This window comes from Sceloporus undulatus, chromosome 4 (assembly GCF_019175285.1).
Source record: "Sceloporus undulatus isolate JIND9_A2432 ecotype Alabama chromosome 4, SceUnd_v1.1, whole genome shotgun sequence".
Classification (NCBI taxonomy): Eukaryota; Metazoa; Chordata; class Lepidosauria; order Squamata; family Phrynosomatidae; genus Sceloporus; species Sceloporus undulatus.
Window position 1 is genome coordinate 78,773,339 of NC_056525.1, and position 25,104 is coordinate 78,798,442.

The following is a 25,104-nucleotide window of genomic DNA, read 5'->3' on the forward strand; positions in this document are numbered from 1 at the left end:
GGCTTCTGATCTGATTCTAAGCCCAGTTGCTCATTACCTTTCAAACTCACAAACTCATGTGTGCATGAACCCCAGATTTGGTTCAGATCCTTAAGGAGTGCTTCTGGAAGAATCAACATCTGCTGTGATTGCTCTTGAACCAGTACACTTCAGTTTGGATTCCTCAAGTGAAAAATCAAAATCTAATGGGTCGGGCCTCCCATAAGGCATCATGGTCAATACAAAGTTAATTATAATACTCCAGGGAGTTGAATGTGTTTAGCATGGAGGAGAAAGAAATTGAGAGGTGATGTGGTCACCATCTTTAAATATCTGCAAGGCTGTCATGTAGAAGGTGGCATGAACTTGTTTTCTACTGCTTTGGAGGATGGGGACCAAACCAAAGGATTCAAAAAAGGATGCTCAACTGTTGACCTGCTCAGAGGTGAAAGGCAAGTCTGAAGCTACCCAACACATATTATAGGAACATGGAATGTGAGAAACATGAATCAGGGAAAGCAAGAGATAGCAAAACAAGAAATGGAAAGCATAGGTATAGCCATACTTGGTCTGAGCAAGCCACAGTGAACAAGAATGGGATATTTTGAGTCTGATAATTAGACAATGTTTTACTCAGTAAATGAAAATCTAAGAAGAAATGGGGTGGCATGAATAGTGAGGAGAAATTTAACAAAAGCAGTCAAGAGATATAATGCAAAGTCTGACCAAATTCTATCACTAGGGAAAGGAAAGGGGAAACCCTTAAGAGAACCATAACCAAAGCTTATGGTCTATCTACAGAGGGAGAAGAAGAAGAAACTGAAAGATTCTATGGTGGAATCCAGGAGGAAATTGATCACATATGAAAACAGGGCCTTAATCATAGGTGATTGGAATGCAAAAGTCACTTTGGAGGTATGCTGTTTAAATGACACATAAATATTAAGAGCCCAGAAGCTGTGCCAAAGCTGTGTTTCAGTCCTCCAGTCCTTAGGACTATTATCTGGCCTTATCACCTCCATACAACTAAAATGCCACCCCAAAGGCAAAAGAAAAAAGAAAAAAAAGATCCTGGACCTGCCCTCACATCAATTCTGAAAACAAAAAAGCCTTTAAAGCAGAGAAACAGATGAAGATAAGAGTCACTTTTCTCAGCACCAGAGATGGTGGTAGAGACATCACAATGAGTAAGTAACCATTTTGAAAATGAAAATATAACTCCTTCTCCACTCCCTAAGTCACTACAGAAATCCGATCTAAATAAAACAGCCTCTCCTTAACTTGAAAGTATAAATATAAATGACTCACAGTAACAGAGTCATAACAACGATAACATAGAAAAACTTTCAGAAGCCACTTGCAATAATTCTGCTCAGACCTTTCATGAGGCTTGCCTTTTGTCTGCAGAAACATTGATTCTTACTTTGCAGAGAATAAATGATATTGCAAACAAGGTAGAGAAGCTCCAACAAGTCTTTCAAATGTAAAACCCTCATTGCAAACAGGGGGTTAAAATGCAGCTGAATTTTCTCACATGGAGGAAGACAGCCCAGGTTCATCACAACAACCAGATGTTTCCAAACATTCCTGGGTGCTACAGGAAAAACAACTCCTTCTAGAAACACAATATAAAGCACATATTTGGAATGTGCAAATCAAGATATCTTTCAGAGCTGCTAAATACAGCAGAACAATTGACGTAAAAGACTATCACTACTTACCCCTTACTAGAGCAATTAAACGTATCTTTTAATCAGACTTCTGTCCCAAACAAACTAATACAAAAGAGTAAATTCCTTTAGGAAGCACCATTATATCAGAACTATCAGGATTTTCAAGGATGAAATTACATATGACCTCATCACATGAAAAGCAATCAATAAACATAACCCTAAAACTAAAAGCCATGAGAATCTAGGCAACAAACCAGCCAGTCACATCCAGGAAGGAGAACTAAAGCATACACAAGGAACGAAGCTCAGGACATAAATCAAGAAATTGTTAAACTGAGAAGAAAACTCACAGAACTCTGGACACGTTTCCCCAGAGCCCAGCAAAAATCAAGTAGCAACCCAGACCCACTGAAATCACCCTCTCCCTCAGTGACTTGGAGGAAGCTGTCAGTACATCACTCACATTTCCTCGATACAGATAGTGGAAGTGGAAGCAATGACTCTCTGTCAGCACTCATGATGGAACTCATTAAATCCCAAACAGCAAATACCGCTACTAAAATGTCCTGTATGGAGGACAAGAATAAAATAAAATAAAATAAATTGTACGGATGATGCATTCTCATCTAGAACTAAATTCCAAGGGTCTCAAACCCTGCGTAATCCCTGCCCATGGAAAAGACACCTCTTACCATTAGCTATCACATCTCCTATCTCACAAGAGTCAAAGGATGTTCCAATTTCCAGAGAAATGGGATCATTGCTTCCCTGTGTCCCACATTTTGTTGCCCATCCTGCACTGGTCATAACAGCCTCACTACTGAAGGAGCAGGAAGATCAGGAATGTGATGTGCTACACTACTATCCACAAGAAAAGACATTGCTACAGCTAACCCAACAATCAGCTAATGTGCACCGACTGCCGCTGGAGGATTCACACATCCACCCTCCAACCTGTAGTGCAACTGCCTGACAACCAACCAACCAGCATAAGGTTGTGCTTATGAGATGGAACATTGTTGGGTTGCACACATCTAACAGAGAACCCTGTTTCACTGACTTCCTTGTCCAATTTGATACATTGGGTCCTTATTATCCACTGGGGTTTGGATCCAGGACCCCCATGGATAACAAAATACATGGATGCTCAAGTCCCATTAAATACAGTGGCATAGCAAAATGGTGTCATGTGTATAAAATGGAAAATCAAAGTTTGCTATTTGGAATTTATAAAAAAATTTTGAATATTTTCAATCCGTGGATGCTTGAATCTGTGGATAAAAAAATCTGTGGATAAGGAGGGCCAGCTGTATTTTACTGATTCAGGAAACATGGGCTGCTAAAGTTCTGGAACTGAATGGTTTCCAAACATTTTCAGTTGCAGCAGAGCCCGGGAGAAAGCATGGAAGTACAATGGGAGTCCTGGGAATCCCGGTTTCTATCACTCTATGTGCCATAACAAAACCCCTTCCTACATTTAAAACATATGCCATGGAAGTGCTGACCCAATTTAACCACTGCACTTTGCTGATAATAAATGTCTACATGCCTCCAATGAAGAAGAAATCCCCAATCAGAAATCTGTGGACTGAACTGGAAACATATACTACCAGCTTCATATTGCAGAATCCAAATGAATTTGTAGTCCTGTGGAGAGATTTGAATGCTTGACTGGGCCAACAACTATACCCTATACTCCCTGCATAAATGCCCTCCTTCTAACCTTGAGGATGATGGAACTCACATCACCCAATGTTCAAAAGACAAGTAAGCAAATTTTGCAGGCCTATGTCTGGCTCAATCAGTCTTCTGACTAAATCTCTGTATCCTAAATGGTGCTCTGAAAAATGGCTGTCTAGCTGAATTTATCTCTCTGGGTCCAGAATGAGTGCCATTGACTATATAATCATTTCTAAGGGTCATCTCCCCTATGCCATGGACCTAGAAGTCATGCCTAGGTTTGAAATTTATCATCTTCCAGTTCAGCTACAGTGAAACAACTTCACCCAGTAGACACACACCAAGGACTGCTACCAACTCTGTTTAATGCCATCAGGAAGGATTTATCTGTGAGCTAAATGGACCTTCCTCTCAGCTAAATCAAATAATAAATGAGGTATTAGCTTCAGACCACCTTCAATGTCCTTGAAAAGACTTGATATCAGCCAAGTCCTCTAAGGAATTTCTGGAAAATTACAATAATCTAACCCAAGTGCTATTCCAATACCCAAACCAGCAAAATAGTGCACACTGGAGACAACAACAACAACATCACTCAATGAAGTGGTTTCACAAGGAATGTGTTGATGCTAAAAAAAAAAAAAAAGCTCTCATTACCACTTACCACGACTATGTATTCAGTACTATGGAGCTTATCGCATGGGCCCTGGGGAACGGGCCCAGCACGGAACGGAAGAGGGCAGGAAGGGAACTGAATGGGGATATCACCTATTTTACTGCATGCGAGAATACGGCCGATGCTCCCGGAAGTCCCCAATCCATTCCCCATATGTCCCACAGGAGGCAATTTTCAAGAACTGTTCTGAACAGTTCTTGAAAATCGGCCTCTGTGGGACGGATAGAGAATGGAACAGGGACTTCTGGAAGCATCAGGGCCATTCTCGCGTGCAGTAAAATAGGTGATATCCCCATTCTGTTCCCTTCCTGCCCCCTTCCATTCTGCTCCAGGCCCATTCCCTAGGGCCCGTTCGATAAGCTGTTATGCCAGAAGCTGCTTCAACAGAAGACAGACTAAAAAATTGCTGGTATACTGTACAAGAAAATAGAAACCATGAAAAATAATTGTGCACAACTTATTCATGCAGTCAAAACGAACAACTCAGCTTTATTCTGGTATATTACATCAAGTTTCCAAAGCAATTGGCTTTATCACACAGGAGGCTTCCCATGAGTAAATCGCCATGAAATTGTTAGAAATCGTATAAGAAGCATGATTGAGGTTCACACCCCTGTGTGTTTCTCCCATCAGTAAATCATCCTTGGAGCCACCATTTGGTAATAACGGGATCTTCCATTATTGCCAAAAGGATACTAAAATCTGTGAAGGCTCAAATCCCATTAAATACAATGGCATAGTAAAATGGTGTCCCATATAGTCAAGTTTTGCTTTTTGGAGTGTATATACTTTTAAAATACTTTCAAGCTATGGATGTTTGAATCCATGGATAAAGAATCCATAGATATGGAGGGCTGACTGTACAGCCTGCCCTCCCAATATGTGGGGGATCTGTTCTGGATACCCCCCCTATGCGCATATGGGGGGAAAAGTGTATGCTCAAGCCCCAGAGAAAATAATGGGGCGTATGCTCACAGGGCACGGGGCCCAGGGTGCGAGTGTGCGTCCCATTATTTCTGCCGGGGCTTGCCTTCCGCATAAGCTCAAAGCCATGGAAGGCAAGCCCACCTATAAGGAGGTCTGACTGTACAATAATATTTGGCTGTTATGTGAAAGAGACAGAGTGAGTTGACACACATTTTGAGAAATGTTCCCTCTATACTAGGGTGTAGGTGGGTCACAGAGTGCTTCTCAGTGATCATGAGGAAGCTGTGGAACTCCATGCCTAAAGAAACTCATTTCACTTTTACTGAGATAAAAACTCTTTTATCTTAAGAAATCCTTTGTCTGTCAAGCTTTCAGTATTGCATCCTGATATTTATTTAACATTTTTGCTGCTGTCCCTGACTGAAATCCTGTTCATTAGTCCCAACGTAGACTTATATTGTTCAATAGTAGATCAGCATGTAAAGAAATTCTACTGATTTAATGGTCAACTCTAGTAAGGAATAGCAACATGATTTAGGCTGAAGTCCCTTGTTTCATCTGTTTATTGGTGTTGTTTTTTGATGTGTTGCTGCTCAATTGTTTTTAAAGGCTTATCATTGTCTAATATCAGGCAGCATCAAGACAAACAGGTAAACAAGTAGTATCACACATGATGGTTTCCTTGTCTGATCATCTCACCACTTTATCACACACAGCTTTTAACCTGTGATTGGAGTTGCAAAAAAGCAGGCAATATTTATTGCACCATGATGCCTCCAACCCATTGCTGCTTCCTGCAGATCGAGGCAGGATTACAACAATAAAAACAACATTACAAGATTAAGAGCTACAATATCATATAAAATACATTCAGTAAAACAGTAGAAACAATACCAATACAATGCATTGACTAAATCGACATTTAAAATATATATCATTACAAATAGAGGTGGAGTATCTCTTATAACAAGGAGGTGATATGATAGCCCTGTTTAAATATTTGAAGGGATGTCATATTGAGGAGGGAACAAGCTTGTTTTCTGCTGCTCCAGAGACTAGAACACGGAACAATGGATGCAAACTGGAGGAAAAGAGTTTTCACCTCAACATTAGGAGGAACTTCCTGACAGTAAGGGCTGTTCGACAGTGGAACAAACTCCCTCAGAGTGTGTTGGAGTCTCCTTCCTTAGAGGTCTTCAAACAGAGGCTGGATGACGATTTGTCAGGGATGCCTTGATTTAGATTTCCTGCATGGCAGGGGGTTGGACTAGATGGCCCTTGTGGTCTCTTCCAACTCTATGATTCTATGATTGGGTGGATAGGTCTGCCAGAAGAGATCCATCTTAAGTGCCTTCTTAAAGGCATTTAAGGTGGTAATGAGAGGGATCTCCTCCGGCAAACCATTCCATAATTTAGGAGCAACGGCAGTAAATGTTCTGTGGGAAATTGTTGTTAACCTGGTCTTTACATGCTCTAATATATTCTTCCCAGTTGTTCTGAGAGTGCAGGGCGGATTGTGTAGGGAGAGGTGTTCCTTCAAGTAACTCGGGCCCAAACCATGTAGGGTTTTAAAGGTAATAACCAACACTTTGTACTGCACCCGGAAGCTAATCAGTAGCCAGTGAAGAGATTTTAATACTGGTGTTATGTGGTCTGACCTAGATGTTCCAGTGAACAATCTAGCTGCCGCATTTTGCACCAATTGACGCTTCCGAACTTGGTACAAAGGTAGCCCCATGCAGAGCGCATTACAGAAATCTAAATGAGAGATTACCAGTGCATTTACCACTGCTTCAAGATCCTTTTGGTCCAGGTTGGGATGCACTTGGCATATCAACCGAAGTTGGTACCATGCACTCCTTGCCATCATATCCACATGGGATGATAACTGTAAAGATGGGTCCAGGAGTACTCCCAAACTGCGAATTTTGTCTTTTAAGGCAAGTGTGACCCCATCCAAGACTGGTTGACAAAATTCTGTCTCTGGACTTGGGGTACCTGTCACAAGTACCTCTGTTTTCTCTGGATTAAACTTTTGTTTAACCTCATCCAGTTTGTTTAACCTCATCCAGTCCATTACCGACCCAAGGCAGGCATTCAGAGGAGAGATGCCATCCTTAGTCACTGCAGGAGTTCGGAGACATAGAGAAATAGATTTGGGTGTCATCAGTGTACTGATAGCACCATGCCCCATGTCTCCAGATGATCTCTCCCAGCAGCTTCATGTAAATGTTAAACAGCATGGGGGATAGAATGGCGCCTTGAGGGACACCAGATGTCAGCTCTCTCCTAGAAGAGCAGCTGTTCCTCAGTCTCACCATCTAGAATCTTCCTGAGAGGTAGGAGTGGGGCCACTGGAGCGCAGTGCCCCCCAATACCTAACTCCCTCAGGCGTTGCAGAAGGATACCATGGTCTATGATATCGAAGGCCGCTGAGATGTCCAAGAGCACCAACAGGGCCACACTTCCTCCATCAATGCCCAGACGGAGATCATTGACTAAGGTGACCATGGCATTCTCAACTCCGTATCTGGCCCTGAAGCCGGTTTGAAATGGATCCAAATAATTGGCTTCATCCAATAACATAAAAACCCATCAATGAGCTGTCAATAACACAAGTGCCCAGGTACAAAATGTTGCTGCCAGGGCAGTTGCAATATTGACAGTCATATGGTAACAGTGTGTGCTCCACTTTCCCCTCTCTCCCCTCTCCTTTGCTATTCCCAAGCAGTCTTGTCTTCTTTATTTTATTTCCATTTTTTCTTATCTTTTTTAAAAAATGAAATCGCAGTAAAAGAGTTCTGGAATTGTGTAAAAAAGGAAAAATAAAAATAATTTAAGTTTAAATTACAAATCCCCAAAAGGCATGCTGGGTAGTACATGGGGCAAGAAGGCAGGGTTAAAGGGCAGTCAGGAAGAGAATGGTAAAAGTGATATGCAATTGTGAAACTGAGAAGACTTGTGCTAATAGCTGCTCATAAGCAGGTATAATTTCATTTTCTCTAACCAACATGATTGCAGGAAAAACAGGAAAAAATGTTGTCAGTGTAGGAAAAGGCTTTGGTAACTATGACCCAAGTATTTTCAAGTCTCAAGTATACAATTCATACAGTTGTTGCATTTGCCAGAAGGATAGCCATGTCAGCACTTTAAAAACCGTTAAGAGTATTGTGATCCTCTAGCACTAGTACATTTATTATGGCATAAACTGCCACATGTTTGGCAACATAGGTGCTGACAAGTGAGTCTAGCAACTGCATGTATGCTAACTTTCATTCTACACTTCTTTAACGGCCACGGCTGAGTCCTGCAGAATCCTGGAATTCATAGTATGGTGAGGGACTAGAGCTCTCTTCCAGAGAGCCTCATTAATAAATACCCCATGAAACTATAAATATTGGGAGTCCAAACAATGTAGTAATGGAAGTTTAAAGTGCTTTCAAAGTTCCAGTAACTGTGAGAGAGATCCAGGTGTGAGGTGGTGTGGGTGTCAAAATGAAACATAGTTCTGTTTCCAGAATGGACACCAGATGGCGGCCTGCTGCTAGGACGTGCTATAACAAGTAAGCCAAGGACAGCTCCAGCTTTGAAAAGTGCATGTATGACAGTATGTAACAAAAATGCAAAGTGATAAGGCTGTATTTTTTATTGGTTACACAATGTCTGTTATATAGTAAATTGGATATTAGTACTAAATTACAAAAGAAAAAGTTATCAGGAATGCAGGAGTAAAATAACCACCTGTGGAAAATGTAATGAGATGATTTCCTTGAATGGAAAGTAAGTGACCTGTAGTGTAGTGCTAATGAAACCCATTGCTTTCCATTTCAAGGAAGAGGCTCTTGAGGAGTTGAAAAGTGTACTTGTTAATAACCAAGTTGGAATATCAGAGAAAAGGGCAAAGTTCATTTTTGGTACAGTACATGTACTTCTGCCAATCCAAAAGAAACAGATTAATTTTTCTCCATTCCCATATGTATTTTTTAGATGTAATGATGCAATCAGAAGCTCCAACCAATTAATTCAAAATATATTTGTAAAGTTCTATGTGTGCATGCCTGTATGCTTGTAGCTTATTGGTCAATTACTATGATATAGCTCCCATTGAATTTTAGAATGTTTGAAAATGTTTAGCTCAACCGCTTGAACCAAATGGCACAGGTGGAGTCAGGCACATTCTAACCCTTCAAGGGAGTTCTCATAGAACAGTGGTTCTATCAACAAAGATACTGACAAGCTGGAACATGCCAAGAGAAGGGTGATCAAGATTATCAAAAATCTGGAGGTCAAGCCTTATGAGAAATAACTCAGGGAGCTGGATATAGGAATTGCATATAGATAATGGAGCAAGCTTGTTTTCTGCTGCTTCAGAGACTAGAACATGAATCAATGGACTCAAATTAAAAGAAAAGAGATTTTACCTAAACCATTAGGAAGAGCATTTTTACTGCAACAGCTACTCAACAGTAGAACAGATTGTCACTGAAGGTGGTGGAATCTCCTTCTCTGGAGATCTTTAAACATAAGATAGACAGGCATCTTTCTCGGATGCCATATATATTGGTGCTCAGCAGTCCTGGCCAGTATTGAGAACTCTAACACCACCACCATAGACATAGGAACTCTCTGCTACAGCAATGTGCACCAAAATTTGAATGTATTGGTTATGTTGTAGTTCTAAGGCTTTGGGCATTAGAGCAAAGCAACAAAAAAAAGTGATTTTAAAGGAGGTTTTGAGTTCCTTCACATAAGGGTCTGGATCAGGGGTCGGCAACCTCCGGCCCGCTCTGGGCGCCGCCATTTTGGGTGGCAAAATGGCGGCACCCATACGGGCCTTGGGGTATGGGCGCCGCCATTTTTCGCCAAAATGGCGGAGACTTCGCCCATTTTGCCACCCAAAATGGCGGCGCCCAGAGCAGCCGCGCCAGCAGTGGCGGCAATGGCGGGCAGGCCTCTAGGAGGCCCGCTGCCATCTCTGTGGACCCTCCAGGAGGGCTCCCAGGGCGGCGGGGGCCTCTGGGAGGCCCGCTGCCGTCTTTGGACCCTAGGCGGGCTCCCATGGTGGCAGGGGGCCTGTGTGGGGGCCCGCTGCCATCCCTGGGGCCGCAGGAGGGCTCCCAGGGTGGCAGTGGGCCTCTGGAGGCCCGCGGCCATCTCAGGGGCCTGCTTAGGGCTCCCAGGGCGGCGGGGGCCTCTGCGGGGCCCGCTGCCATCCCTGGGGCCCTGCAGAGGCTCCCAGGGCGGCAGGGGGCCTGGGGGCCCGGCCGTCTTTGGGACCCTCCAGGCGGGCTCCCAGGGCGGCAGGGGGCCTCTGCAGGGCCCGCTGCCGTCCCTGGGGCCCTGAAGGAGGGCTCCCAGGCGGGCAGGGGGCCTCTGGGAGGCCCGCTGCCGTCTCTGGGACCCTCCAGGCGGGCTCCCTGGGCGGCAGGGGGCCTCTGCGGGCCCGCTGCCGTCCCTGGGCCTGCGGAGGGCTCCCCGTGTGGCAGTGGGCTCTGGGAGGCCCTCTACCGTCGCGGGCCCTGAAGGGAGGGTCCCAGGGTGGCAGGGGGCTCTGGCGGGGCCCGTGCTGTCTCTGGGGCCCTGCAGGAGGGTCCCAGGGTGGAGGGGGCCTCTGCAGGGCCCGCTGCCATCCATAGGCCCTGCAGGAGGGCTCCCAGGGCGGCAGTGGGGCCTCTGCGGGCCCGCTGCCATCCCTGGGGCCTGAAGGAGAGCTCCCAGGGCGGCAGGGGGCCTTCTGGGGGCCCGCTGCTGTCTCTGGGGCCCTGCAGGAGGGTTCCCACGGGCGCAGGGGGGCCTCTGTGGGCCCGCTGCCGTCTCTGGGGCCCTCCAGGGGTCCCAGGGCGGCAGTGGGCCTCTGCGGGGCCGCTGCCGTCCCTGGGGCCCTGCAGGAGGGTTCCAGGGCGCAGTGGGCCTCGCGGGGCACGCTGCCGTCCCTGGGCCCTGCAGGAGGGCTCCCAGGGCGGCAGTGGGCCTCTGCGGGGCCCGCTGCCATCCCTGGGGCCTGAAGGAGGGCTCCCAGGGCGGCAAGGGGCCTCTGTGGGGCCCGCTGCTGTCTCTGGGGCCCTGCAGGAGGGTTCCCAGGGCGCAGGGGGCCTCTGCGGGGCCCGCTGCCGTCTCTGGGGTCCTCCAGCGGGCTCCCAGGGCGGCTGGGGGCCTCCTAGAGCCGTCACTGGGGCCCTCCAGGGGGTCCTCCAGCACTGGCAGCCCCCCCCCCAGCTTTTTGCTGGTCTCTGACGGGGCCTAGGGCCCCGTCAGGGCCAGCAAAATTGGGAGGCCTGGCCCCGGAGGGTGGAAGCTCCGCCCCCGGCATGCGGCCCCGCCCCTGGGGGTGGAAGCTCCCCCCCAGCACACAGCCCCACCCCGGAGGGTGGAAGCTCCCCCCCCCAGCACACCAGCCGCCCCGGAGGGTGGAAGCTCCACCCCCAGCATGTGGCCCCACCCCGGAGGGCGAAGCTCCACCCCCCAGCTTCGGCCCCCCCCAGTCGCCTGAGGGACAGCAACCCGGCCCCCGGCTCAAAAAGGTTGCCTACCCCTGGTCTGGATTGTACTGAAACAAGATACTGAAATGAATGAGACTTCAGTCTAAACAGGATTTGGAAAAGTTACATTTTTAAGCTATAACCTCCAACATCCCAATTAAGAGGTAACTGGTTAATGTAGTTGAGGTTGGGGATACTGAAAGTTGTAATTCAAGAGAGAAACTTTTTCAAGCTCTGAATCTGAGACAAGAGGGATTGTCTCTACCTAAATATTATTATTTAGTGCAAATATATTATTGAATAGTGAATCAGCACATAGTGAAACTTTACTGATAAATAATAATAATAATAATAATAATAATATTTCCCCACCTCTCCCAGTATCAATATACAATATACAAGTACAATTCACAACAATAAAACAACAATGTAGTACAGTAAAATATAAAAATAGATAACAGTTAAAATAATAATATCAAAGCGAAAGAGGAGAGAGATGTTTCAATCTAGGTCAAAGAGGTAGAAGAATATGTCTTATAAGAGATTAGATGAGTAAACTTGCCGGAAGAGATCTACTCTTGTTAGGATCTACTCTTGTTAGAATCAATAATAGGAATTAGGCTTTGTATTCATAAAATATGCATTTCTGTAAAGTCAGGGAATGTAGGATTGGATAGATGAGTCTGTGATTAGTTTTCAGATCTAAAAGTATGGAAGAAGTCTGAGGTTTTGTTCATTTTTTCATGTTATAAGCATAAATGTGCAGGCACTGCATGTACACACAAACCATTTGTATAATCCATCACGAATGAGTAGAAATAACACATATAGTTTTAACAGGGGTTAATCAAACACTGCAGTCATTTAGTGAGGGATGTGGTAAATTCTCCACTGCTTGAAGCCTTTAAATCAAAACTGGATGTCTTTCTAAATGATACACACTTGTTCAGCCATAAAGTTTTGGCCTCCGTTCAAGAATCACTGGGTGAAACTCTAAAGCATTTGTTATATGGCAGGCCAATCTTTTGTGATTAGAAAGAACTCCCTAAAGTCTTAAAGTCAATTTGTCTGTGACAGAGGACTTCCTTGTATCAAGAAGAACCCACCAAACTAACTTCAAGGCTTAACAATGGGCTGTGATTGTGGAAGTCACACATGGATATATGGTATAACTTTAACACATACATTGTAAAAGCTTTTGTGCTGAATATGAATCGAAAATATGATGATGCCCGCCTATTTTCAGCATGTGGTGGGCATAAGAATGCTTCATCTTGGTAGCAGCAAGGATGTGGCAGCAAGCTTCATTTTCTCCTGTTTTTCAGAAACACTGCAATGCACTGTACATTGGGCTACCTCTATACTAAGTTTGGAAACGTCAGTTAGTGCAAAACACAACAGCTAGATTGATTGCTGGGACATGCAGGAGTGATCACATTATACCAATATTAAAATCACTCCACTGTCTGCCAGTCAGTTTCCGGGCAAGGTACAAAATGTTGGTTATTACCTTTAAAGCTCTACATGGTTTGATCCAGGTTACCCACAGGATTGCCTTATTCCATATAATCTGCCATGTACGCTCAGGTCCTCTGGTGAACATCTACTCGAGTCAGCCAGGATAAGGTTGGCAACTGTCAGCCAGAGGACTTTTTCTTCAGCCACCCCTGTGGAATGACCTGCTGGAAGAGATTCGACAGCTGAATATGCTGTCTAAGTTTAAAAGAGCTTTAAAGACCAATCTCTTTCAGCAGGATTATCCAGATGCATTCTAAAAAGATTTTTAAAGTTTTAAAACCAGTCAGGTTTAAATATAGTATAATATAAAACAGAATAGAATAAAATAATATAGCAGCAGTCAAAATATCAATTCTCCCAAAACTTAACTTTTTCTTCACAAATCTCCCAATTATAACTAATGATAGACCATTTGGAATTTGGAACAGAGAGCTCAAAAAGTTCCTCTGGGAAGGAAAAAAAAACCCAGAGTGAGATGGAAGATCCTAATGGACACAAATGAAGGTTGTGATTTACCCAATATACAATTATATTATCAAGCAAACGTTCTAGTGTGGATGTCAGAATGGGTGAAACTAGAAATGGCAAAAGTTTTAAATCTGGAGGGCTTTAATTTATGGTTTGGGTGGCATGCCTATCTCTGGTTTGACAAGAGCAAGATACATAAAGAATCTGAGCACCACTTCATTCGTTAATCAATTCTGGCTATTTGGAAAAAAAATAAAACCTATTTTCTATTCAAAAATACCAGGATGGTTATCACCCCAGGAAGCGCCAAACTAACTACAGGATGGATAAGATATAAAGACATCTTGAAGAAGAATAACCAAGGCCAATATTAATGAAAACAAAGAAATGAAATTCAAGGTTTTGAACTAGAAAGACACTGCCTAGTTTATAAACAACTATCAGACAGATACAAAATAGATCAAAAGGGAAGAGACTTTGGCATGGGACAGACGGTCCCGAAGTGGTGTGCCACTACTGAATCTGAGGTTAGGAACTGCACACCAACTGCACGGTCCCTAACCCTAGCACAGCATGGCAGCAGCCTAATGGTGGCATCCTGTCCACACGGGTGCCACCATCTTGACATAAGTGACACACAGCATATAGATGTTGCTGCACATCACTTACGTCACAAGTGTATCATTGGCATGAAATTCATAATTTCAACTGCAGTTTGGTGAGTTAGATACAGTAAGCAAATTCATTTCAAGCAGTATTTCAGATTCAGTCAGATTAAAACTTGCTAGTCCAATTATTTTAGTAAATAAATAAGAGCTGAGTTGAAGTTCATATTTCTCCACAAGTTAGGTGTCTTTGCTCGAAGTCCATGGTGTATTTCTGTTGAATTAATAAGTGATATGAATGGAAACTAAACAGCCTCAAAATTGTCTGCCTCTCTTTCTCCTTTGTTATATTTCATTTGGCAGGTTAATTTCTCTTAGAGGACCACTGCCCGCACACTGCTCACCCACAATCTAGACTCTGACCTTTAGCTATTTTCCTCTAGCAGTCAACAAGAAAAGCCAAGAAGGTCATCATATAGTAAATGCTATCCTCCCCCCATTGAAAGTTGCTAACAATTTTCTCTGCAGCTTAATAACGGAATTGTTACAGATAAAATATTAACAACTTGTATCTACATGGCATTAAGATTTTGACAATCAAACAACATATGCAACACAGTCCTCTTCTCAGAATAAACCTTCCAGCAATTAGGTGATAGTTGGCATAAGATATGTTGGGCTGGACACCTGTGCCATCCAGACCAACTTTCAGAGATGCAAGGGTTTGAACATGTGATCCCTATTTTATTAGCTAGAGGTCAACAATGTTATTGTTGTTGTTAAATTCATTTGTATCCCTTATAATGTAAAATAAACAGTTTAAAAGAAGAATGCTCTGTGATACAAACTTGTGTTTTCAGTCTTCTCTAATAGTAAAGGACTTATTACTTTCTTGAAAGACACTCCAAGGAACTTGGTGACAGTTGATTAATAGATCCGGGATGCTCTTTGCCTGACCATAATTTTAACTCCCAAAGTGGTTTAGAAAGAATGAAAGAAAAATTATCATCAGAACAGAGTAATTTTGTGGTTAGCTAAGCCTTCTGTTTAAATAGGGTTAGCTAATGAAGTTCACACTCTGACTGCCCCACTAATGCTTTGGGGGGGGGGGTGTTTCTTTAAAAAACAATGAAAGAATCACTTCTACTCTCCATGTTAACCATAGCAAACTATAAATAAGAGAAACATTTCAAAGTTTATTTCTCAGGGCCCTTTGGTTCTGAATGTTATTAATATGGTTTATAAAAAATGCAGATGCATTTCATTTTTATATTGTTTCTCAGAGCTATAGCATAATATAATAATAATAATAAAAGTTTATTTATATCCCGCCCCTTTGAGGTCAATCGGGGCGGCTAACAACAATAAATACAATACATTGTACATCAAAATTCCCTCCCCCCATTAAAAAATTATTAAATCAATTATAATTAAAACCAACAAATTAAACAACATTAACACATACACATTATTACAAGACAAAAACAAAACAGAACAAAACAAAACAAATAAAACAGTAAACTATGGTAGCATGTCCAGGGAGGACTTTGGGGACTCTCATGAGAAGAGGGATTTCTGAGGCCGGGGTTATCTATCCAGGAAAGGCCTGCCGGAAGAGATCTGTCTTGACAGCCTTTTTAAAGATGTCTAAAGATGTCAATTGACAGATCTCGTCCGGCAGGTCGTTCCATAATCTGGGGGCGACAACCGGAAAAGCCCTCTGGGAGGTAGCCGAAAGCCTAGATCTTTGAGGCTGCAGCAAATTTCTCCCAGAGGACCGGAGTGTGCGGGGAGGATTATATGGGAGGAGGCAGTCCCTGAGATAGTTTGGACCCAAGCCATTTAGCATAGATCCAGGTTGGTGCTCCCTTGAATGCAAGGGCTCCATTCATTCCTAGAAGGCACTGAGTTCCAGCAGAAGCTCCTATGGAGTTAGAAGGAGAAAATGTTTTTATTATTAAGGGGCCCAAACAGACAGGCCAAAATAAAGCTGCTTTGGGTCACTTTGGATGTATGCTGTTTAAATGTTGCATGAGGCCAGAAGCCATGCCAAAGCCATGCTCAAGTCCTAAGGATTGGAGCGCAGGTTTGGCACAGCCGAAGCAGCTTTATTTTGGCCTGTCTGTTCGGGCCCATTATTTCCCTTTTTCCTTCCAAACTGCACCCCCCATCACTTCTCATGCTCATTTGAAAAATGTGCTATCCCTCCATATTCAATCAGTTTAAACTGTATGTGTGTGTCTGTTTGTGTGAAAGAGGGTGGACCTGTTTTGGAAACAGAGGGAAATATCTATTTTGAAGAACATATTCCAATATTTCTTAAAGAGAATGTTTTGCCCAACAAAGGAATAACTCACTTATTAAGGTCTGCCTTCACCATGGGAGTTGGATGGAGAGTTACCATCCATCATATAAACAACTTATTCAGCTAATATGAAATAAGTATATTTCATTTTCTCTGTCAAATGCTAGACCAATGCAGAGCCAATGAAAGATGATTATACTCCATAGATCTGCATTGTTTTAATCTGGCAAAAGGAAGGAAGGAAGGAAGGAAGGAAGGAAGGAAGGAAGGAAGAAAGATGCCCATGAAAACTGATACACAGGCCAGCCAACAACCTTTTGGAATTCATTGCCACAAGATAATGGTGACAGGTTGGGTAAATTCTAGTATAAAAATCTGTGTCTCATAGTGGGATAAAGTCAGGATATAAACTGAGTTTTTATTTTTTAAAAGCACATCTACTCAAAAGATTTGTTAGACTGCCCCTAACATTGAATTGCTCTAGGCTACATGACAGCATCTTTGAATCATAAAATCTAATATGGTGAACACATTTCTCTTGAATGTTTGGTGACCTGTCTATGCACTTTTTCTCAAAGATAGACAACCTTCTCCTGTAAAAGTCTTGGTGAATTGGGATCATCCAATGGGGAAGTTAGCTTGGAATTTATCTCTGATAAAACTGTAGTGTTAATTCTTAAAGGCAGGTGGGAATAAGTACATGTTGAAGTCGCAATGCTTTTACACACACACACTTTAGCAGTTAGCCAAAAGCCATCAGTTCAACAACATAAAAACTGTTTTCAAAAGACAATACATGATCATAGTTTTTTGTGGGTTTTCAGGCTATGTGGCCATTTTCTAGAAGAATGTATTACTGATGTTTTGCCTACATCTGTGGCTGGCATTTTCAGAGAATGGTGGCACGGAGGTGTGTGGGATATATATACTGTGTGGCCCTTGGTTGAGAGGAAGTGATTTACATATTAATCTCTGTGTTGGTCTGTTGGTGAATACAAGATCACTTTACAACCACAACAAGGGTCTTCTCAGTGGCTGCTCCCAGACTTTGGAACTCCATCCCCAAGGATGTTTTTGCTCTCCTTCCCCTGGTAATGTAAACCATTTTTAGGCTGCTGGGCTTTTAGAAAATGACTGGGATAGGCTTTTAATGCTGTGCAATGCTGTTTTTATGGTTTGTATGTAGTCATTTAATGGACTTAATGGATTACAATGTTTAAATAACCTTTATATAGCAATTTTAGTATAGTTTTTAATCCATATTGTTTTTAAATGTATTGTTAGCCACTTTGAATCTCATTATTGGGAGAAAGGTGGGAAATAAATGATAATAATATTATTTATAAATGCAAACATAAGCACTAATACAAATTATAAACAAGATGTTTAACCAACACCAACTAAATTTACATGCCAGAAATACAAATAGAGCAAGCCAGAGTGGCATTGTGGTTGAACCTAAGGCAAACCTATCACTTAGTTTTCTTGGCAAGATTTGTTCAGAGGGGGTTTGCCATTACCTACGTCTGAGGATGAGAGAGTGTGACTTGCCCTAGGTCACTAAGTGAGTTTTCATAGCGGAGCGGAGATTCAAACCCTGCTCTCCAGAGTCATAGTCCAACACTGAAACCACTACATGATAGTCCAGTGCTCCATACACTGTACGTGAATGCTGAAACCACTACACCATATATACCTATATAAGAAGAAAGAACAGGATAAAAGTTATTTGTGTGCTAATTCCATCTCAATTCTTTTTTATTTCTTTAATTGAAAGAAATAGAATAGACCAAATAAAATATACATGCTGGCAGCATTCCTCAACAAAGCATATAATAAATGTGCACACACACAAACACACACACACTTCTTTTGGTGACCTTCAAGTTAAGACCAACATTGCCTTGCAGTTAAGACCTCAAATGACTAACATGAGAACTAGTTAGATTTAGATTACCTCTGTTTCTATTAATAAAAGAATTAAATCTCAGTTCTTGACTAGAATGAGTCCTGGTTTCAGACTGTGGAGATTTGTTGTTCCTTTGTCATAGCTGATGTTTTTTAAAGGTCTGTTCATGTTGCTTGTTTTATTGCTCTCACCAGCAAGGCCTGGCTCAACAACAGGCTTAGCTGCAAAAGACAGCCAAAGAACCTGATGATAGGTGATTAACAGCTTCAGGAAGCTTGACCACACTCAAGACTCCCAAAACAGTTTAACAAATTATCAGCAAAGTAATTCATTTTGTGGTTAAGTTACCAATTTCTATAAACAAGTTACTAATGGCATTGAAAATCTTAATACTTGGTCACACTTAGAACAGAATTTTAAGAGATATTGTCACTTTCAAACCCCCCCCCCCCCGGGAAACACATAACCTACAAAAACTGTGGGTTTTATCACACCAGACAAGTAAAGCACCATTACATCAAGATAACTGAACCTCCAGAAGTGGCTTACCCCATGGCACTGTTGTTGTTCTGTTCATCTCTCATAGAAGATAATTTGAAATGCTCTTCTTTTTAATAAAACACACACACACAAATCCATTAATGAGCCCCTTTCCTTCTTCTGTTGTGCTATGATTTCTAGTGTGAACGTTCATTTGCATTTCTATGTTGATTTGGGGTGGCAAGGGCTGATCAGTGGGCATGCCATGGGTGGCGAAACATCAATCCACCTCCAATGATCAGATGAAATGGAGAAGGGGTAGAAACTTCAATTTGTTCTGCCAAGTAGTTGGAAGCTCTCTCTACCAGCCCAAATTTTTCCCCTGCTCTTCCTGCTTCCAGCATGGAAGGACTGTAAGCAAAGTTCAGATGCCTTCTTTTATAAACCCAATCTCATGCCCTCTAATATGGATGGGCGCGTGCAATGATGGCAGTCAGAGTGCGCAGTAGGGTTTCTGAGCGTGTAAACACTCAGCCCCATGAGCCCCTAGTTCAGGCTGAGGCCAGCGCAAAGCGCCCGTCTGTCCAGGCCCTATGTCACTAACAAGATTCCAACTATTCTCTCTTAATGTTATTTTGCTCTTTAAGGCTCATTGACAACATGGCTTTCCAATTCTTCCAGTCATTAAAGCAACAATAAACTACTGTTCTGTAGAACAACAACAACTTTACATATGTAGAATAATCTGTAACTGTAAGGTTCTCTGACCAACCAAAGTGGGCGGGAAAGAAGATACAAATTTAATTAACAAGAAAGGTTAGATTGTTTGCTTTATATAAAATTGCAGAGCTATCATTCAAGATCTGAATAGTCTTGCCTCCCAGCTCTTTCCAAACCACAAATGTTGTCTCTAATCGTGTGATTTATAACAAGCTGACTTCTATTGTCAAAAATGTGTCTTAAGGCACTCTGGCTGTGTCAAGAAGATTTAACACAGATCGTGGGTTAGACAAAAATGTGCTCCATGCAGGGGAAGGAATTTTTTTTCCGGCAGCACCTTCCCCTCTTGTGAAGTTATGCCAATGGCCTTGCATATGACTCAAGTAGACCTGAGATTAGAGAATTGTTGTCTTCATTCATAATCCAGGCAGAACAGTCTACTATTTATAACCAGGGCTTATCCTAAACTTTCTTTTCCCCCTCTGCAAAAGAAGCCAGAGACTGGTACCAATGGGGCATGCCTCCCCAATCCTCCCAGCATCACATCTTGTTTTCATGAAGAGCCAGTATATTGTGGAAAGGTTCAAAGACAATCTCACAGAGACATTGACAGATGATATATCGGCATTGCCTCTTAGGTGTGATGATGACACTGTGGAGCAAAACTAAAAAAATGCAATGATGGGAGTCATTACAAAATCTGATGAAAAAGAGCAGTATCTTCTACAGTATCTCACAAGACCAATGTGAAGTCAGGGGAGAATTCCATGCATTTCTCTAAGCTGGGTGAGATCAGTAATGTAACAAAGATCTTGGGATCTTCAGCAAACAGTAAGATGTTCCACAATATTACAATTCCCTTACCCAAACTCAAGATAAAGAACAAAGGCACAGTTGGTCTCTACAGTTGTGCTAACTCTTAAAGATGGTCAGAGCTCTTCCAAAATTTAGCATGTCTTCACAAAAACTATTCCACCACATTTTCTGTGAGAGTAAGGCTAGTGAAAAGATAATGATGAACAATCCCTTTTTAAAACCTGGAAACTGAAATAATGCTTGATGCTAAGCTCATAAGATGGGCAACTTCATAAACATGAGATATGTTGTATAATAATACAATAATAATAATAAAAAGTCTGCAACCTGTCATATCTCCAGTGGAATTCACTTCCTGTATCTGAAGTTCTGTCGTATGCTGGATATTAATTAAAACATTCCTGAATAAACTGAATATATTGTTCAGGCTAATATTTATTACATTTATATTTAGACTGTAATATTCTCTCACACACACATGTGCACATTCGTTTAAATGCATCAGCACAGAAATCCTATATCAACAAATACTGAATCTGTAATGCTTTCTTTTTTAAAAGGTCCTCTTGGCTAAGATGTAATATTTGAAAAGTAATAAATACCAGGGCAATCATTTTTTACTTCCTGCACAGGAATTCAAGCAATGATTGATGTTGCCCTTTTAGACAGTGCCAACAGGCCTCAAGTAGCTTTCATTGGCACATCTGCCAGTGCTTTGGAATGAATGCCGGGTACAATCTGTGACTAGGCACAACTTTTCTTGCCATTTTCTTGCCCCAAAGGTGTTTCACAACTTAGAACAGATCTTAACCATGACTGCTCTGAAGATAGGCAAAAGACTGCTTTGTACTGTGATAAACAAGGGCAGAAAGAAGAGCAAACACTACATAACATGTGATGTTAAAGACTCATGCAGAGATGTTTGTGCCTTCATGGTTGGTCTAATGTATCACTACAGTATGCAATATGAAATATTTGTTAATCCAGCATTCTATCTTCCCCTCTTTATGAATTCTAATCTTTGTGAAGTATGGTGTAGCCCCAATTACCCATAAAGCCTAGACGTGTCAAAGTATTCAGACAATTCTTTTAACAAGTGTGAGTACATAGCATATACAAATAATCATTTGGATCACCAGAGTTTTATTATTGACAGTAATAAAATCTTTTTTGATCAGCTGAAGAGCCTTCTAGAAGAGGTTCCAAAGCACTTCATCTATATAAGTATTTTGAAATAATCCTTGGATGCTTTCCCTCTTTTGTCAGTTTTATAGGTTTTCTATATAGACATAAACAAATCTGCCGACTGTAATTTCTCCTACATTTTTAATTTACATTTTTAATTTAAATTATTTTTTCTCAACATTATGAAGAAGTATGCAGATTTTAATAAGTTCATAGTTTGGTTTTTTTTTAAAAAAAGAAGTAATAAATTATTTGAATTCTGTGCTATGGTTAAATGGAGTAAGAACAGTTATCCCCAGCATAGAGAAGACCATGTTGTATCTGTCTGCCATGTAGCTGTTAAAAGATGAAGTATTTGTTGTTGTATTTTAAAAAGACATGGCACCATTAGGGTGTTTAATTTCACAGGGATTTGAAGCCAAATGTTTAAGCATTCACACCTATTTGGATGGATATGGGATTGTTAGTTTTCTATCCTTCAATGTTTTAATAAATAAATAAATAAATAAATAAATAAAGCAAGCAAGCAAGCAAGATATAGTTCAGACCTGCACAACTTAGCAATACGTAAGGGCTAAATTTAGAACAGGCCAAACCTCTTTGGGCTGTAGATAGGTTTTTAGTAGCTTAGAGCCCAAACAGACAGGCCAAAATAAAACTGTTTCAGGTCACTTTGGAGGTATGCTATTTAAACGACACATGCATCTTAAGAGGCCAGAAGCTGCGCCAAAGCTGCGCTCCAGTCCTTAGGACTGGAGCATGGCTTTGGTGCAGCTTCTGGCCTCTTAGGATGCATGCATCATTTAAACAACATACCTCCAAAGTGACCTGAAACAGGTTTATTTTGGACTGTGTGTTCAGGCCCTTCCTTTCCATGTAAAGGTAGAATTAATGATTAAAGGTATAGTGTGCCTGTGCCATACTCGGGTGCACTATATGCAGCTTTCAGTTTACACTGAAGCTCTGCTGCAGGAAAAACAATGGCACACTTGTTTTCAATGGGACTCGAGCATGCACATTTTTTCCTTTACGCGTGGGGGTCTGGAATGGATCCCCGTGTAAGGGAAGGTCCCACTGTATAATTCATCATCATCATCATCATCCTCATCATCCTCATCCTCGTCATCGTCATCATCATCACTATCATTTATAATTATGTTACTTATTAATATTAATTCCATCCTCATCTTCCTCTTCCTGGACACCTCTTGGGGGAAAGCTGGGCTGTGAAGGAGGCTTGTGGCAACCCTAAGATGACCCTATCAGAGATTTTTCTTGTTCATATGGATTTGCATTTGCCCTGCTCTGAGGCTGAAATAATGGGACTTGTCCATGGTCTCCATATATAGATTTACAGGAAGTCACAAGGCTAAAATAAATTGAGAACCACTGCTTCAGGCAATACCTTTCCTCCCAACTTTGTTCTCCAATGACCAGTGATAAATACATTTTGCATTTCTATTGCCATACACTCACACAACCTGCTCATTCATAGGTACACTACATATCTGTTCCGAGGCACTTCATTTCTTGCATCTGATGAAGTAGTCTACAAAAGCTTATGCTACCAACTTCTTTCTCTTGAATAGTCTCAAATGTGCTACAAGATCCCTTTGCATAGTGATCCAGATTAATATGGCTATGTTATATTGAACAGTTATATAGGAAGAGATTTACAAACCTTATTTTGCAGTTGAATATGACTCTGTGACTTCAAGAGAAAAGCTTGAACATAATATATTTGGATGTCATAATAGAGTGTAAATATGCTAGTGAATGATATGGTTATATTTTTCTTATTACGTTTATTTGTTTATGCATTTTTTAAAAATTAAGAATCACCCTATGCTGTTCCTTCATTTTAAACTAATTCCATCTATTGTGAGGAAATGCCATAACAAACCTTGGTAGAAAAGAATAAGGAATACATCTCAGGGGAACAATCTGGGCTTGCTTTAAATGCTGGAACTGTCAAATGTTGGCTGAACATCAGCACTCAGCCAGCCTTTATAATCTGCAAGACATTCAATGGAGTCATGATGTGCATATGTTTTTCCCTATATATAATGAGATAATTCGTATTACAGGACTAAAACACAAGTCCATTTGTGAATGTCTCCAGGGGTCTTTGGAACAAGCCTCTTCCTCTCAAAACACAGAAATGGAGCAACTTGCCAGGTGAGGGACAGATCACTCCTTCAGTTTGCTTGACATCCCTGCTGGTTGGGAATGATGAGATCCCCCATTCTCTCTTCCCAGAAAAGGAAGCACAGCTGGGACCATTGGTGGGGAGATCTAGTGCCAAGGGGAAAGAGTAAAGAAGAAGAGGCAGTGGGTTAGGCACAGAAAATCTATGAGCAAGGACAAGTCCACAGGCCAATGATTCCTGATCTCTGTGGGAGAGATCCTGAATCAATGTACACATGCAACAATGGGCTGGAGGTAGATAAATACTATACAGTAAACTGGACAATATCTAGATGATACAGAAGTAATTCTGGGTAATACACCTGACCTAACAATAGAGTTCAATATATTGAATGTTTAGCATTGCCCTTGAAAACACAATGTTGTACTGTAGGGGTTATTTTGGGTCCATCTTTGACCTCCAATATGTCTGTCTATCTCTCTATCTATCTCTCTATCTATCTGATGCTCCAGTTGGAATAAATGTGTCAGGAGGTTGCAACATTTCTTGATGTAGTTTTCAGAGTTTTAAAAAAATATCCAGGTTTTTGTTGTTGTTGTTGTTGTTGTTGTTTTTAATATCCAAATGATCCTGAACGAATCTCTGGCAATTCCTGGTATCACTTACAAGAGACCTGTTAGACTAAAAAAGTATCCTTTGTTTCTTCCCCTTTTCAAAACAAACAAACAAGACTTACAGTGTATCAGTGACTTAGTGAAATAACATGTTCACACTATAGCACTACAACTGGAGGGGAGGTATAGAGAGAGGAAATTTTGCTCTTCAAATCATAGGACCACATCAGAAAACTATACACCATTTATTTACTTACTTACTTACAAAACACCTTTGGAAGAACCATAGTAGTAGTCAATACAGGCAGCCTCTATAAACAATGAAATGAGTGGATGCAGAGGTGACAACAAACAGAAAATCACAGCAAACCCTAGGGACCTATATCACAAGAAATTCATGCTTTTTGAGACTCATTCCAAAGTGCCCTATCTTTTTTCATATAATGCAGTAGTTAACTGATTAGAATCAGTTGTCCCTCAAAACATGAAGCATTTACTATCATCAACCATGAGTGCATTTGACAAAACAGTTCATAAGATTTTCGTCCCTCACCTATCGCTACAGGGCTTTTTCAGAGATTGGATGTATCCTTCGAGCCTGTGCAGTGGATTTTTCTGGTGGAGCGCAGCATGCACAGAACTGGCCTCACCCTTTAAACCAGAGGTTCGTCTGCTGAGCCCTTGACAAGCATGGACGGTAGCAGCGAGGTCCTCAGGTGGTAGGTTTGATTAGAGTTTCCTTCTCTTAGATGGTTGACCTTACAGGGTTAGACGAGCACCATCTGCCCAGGTTTGGGATTAGAGTTTTCCTTCTCCTAGGATGGTTGCCATAAGGCTAGAGAGCCCATCCTGCCCTTTGGCGCTCTTGGTCAGACCCTTCGGTTGTGACCTGTCTGGCATGGGAGGCCCTGCCGGTGGCTA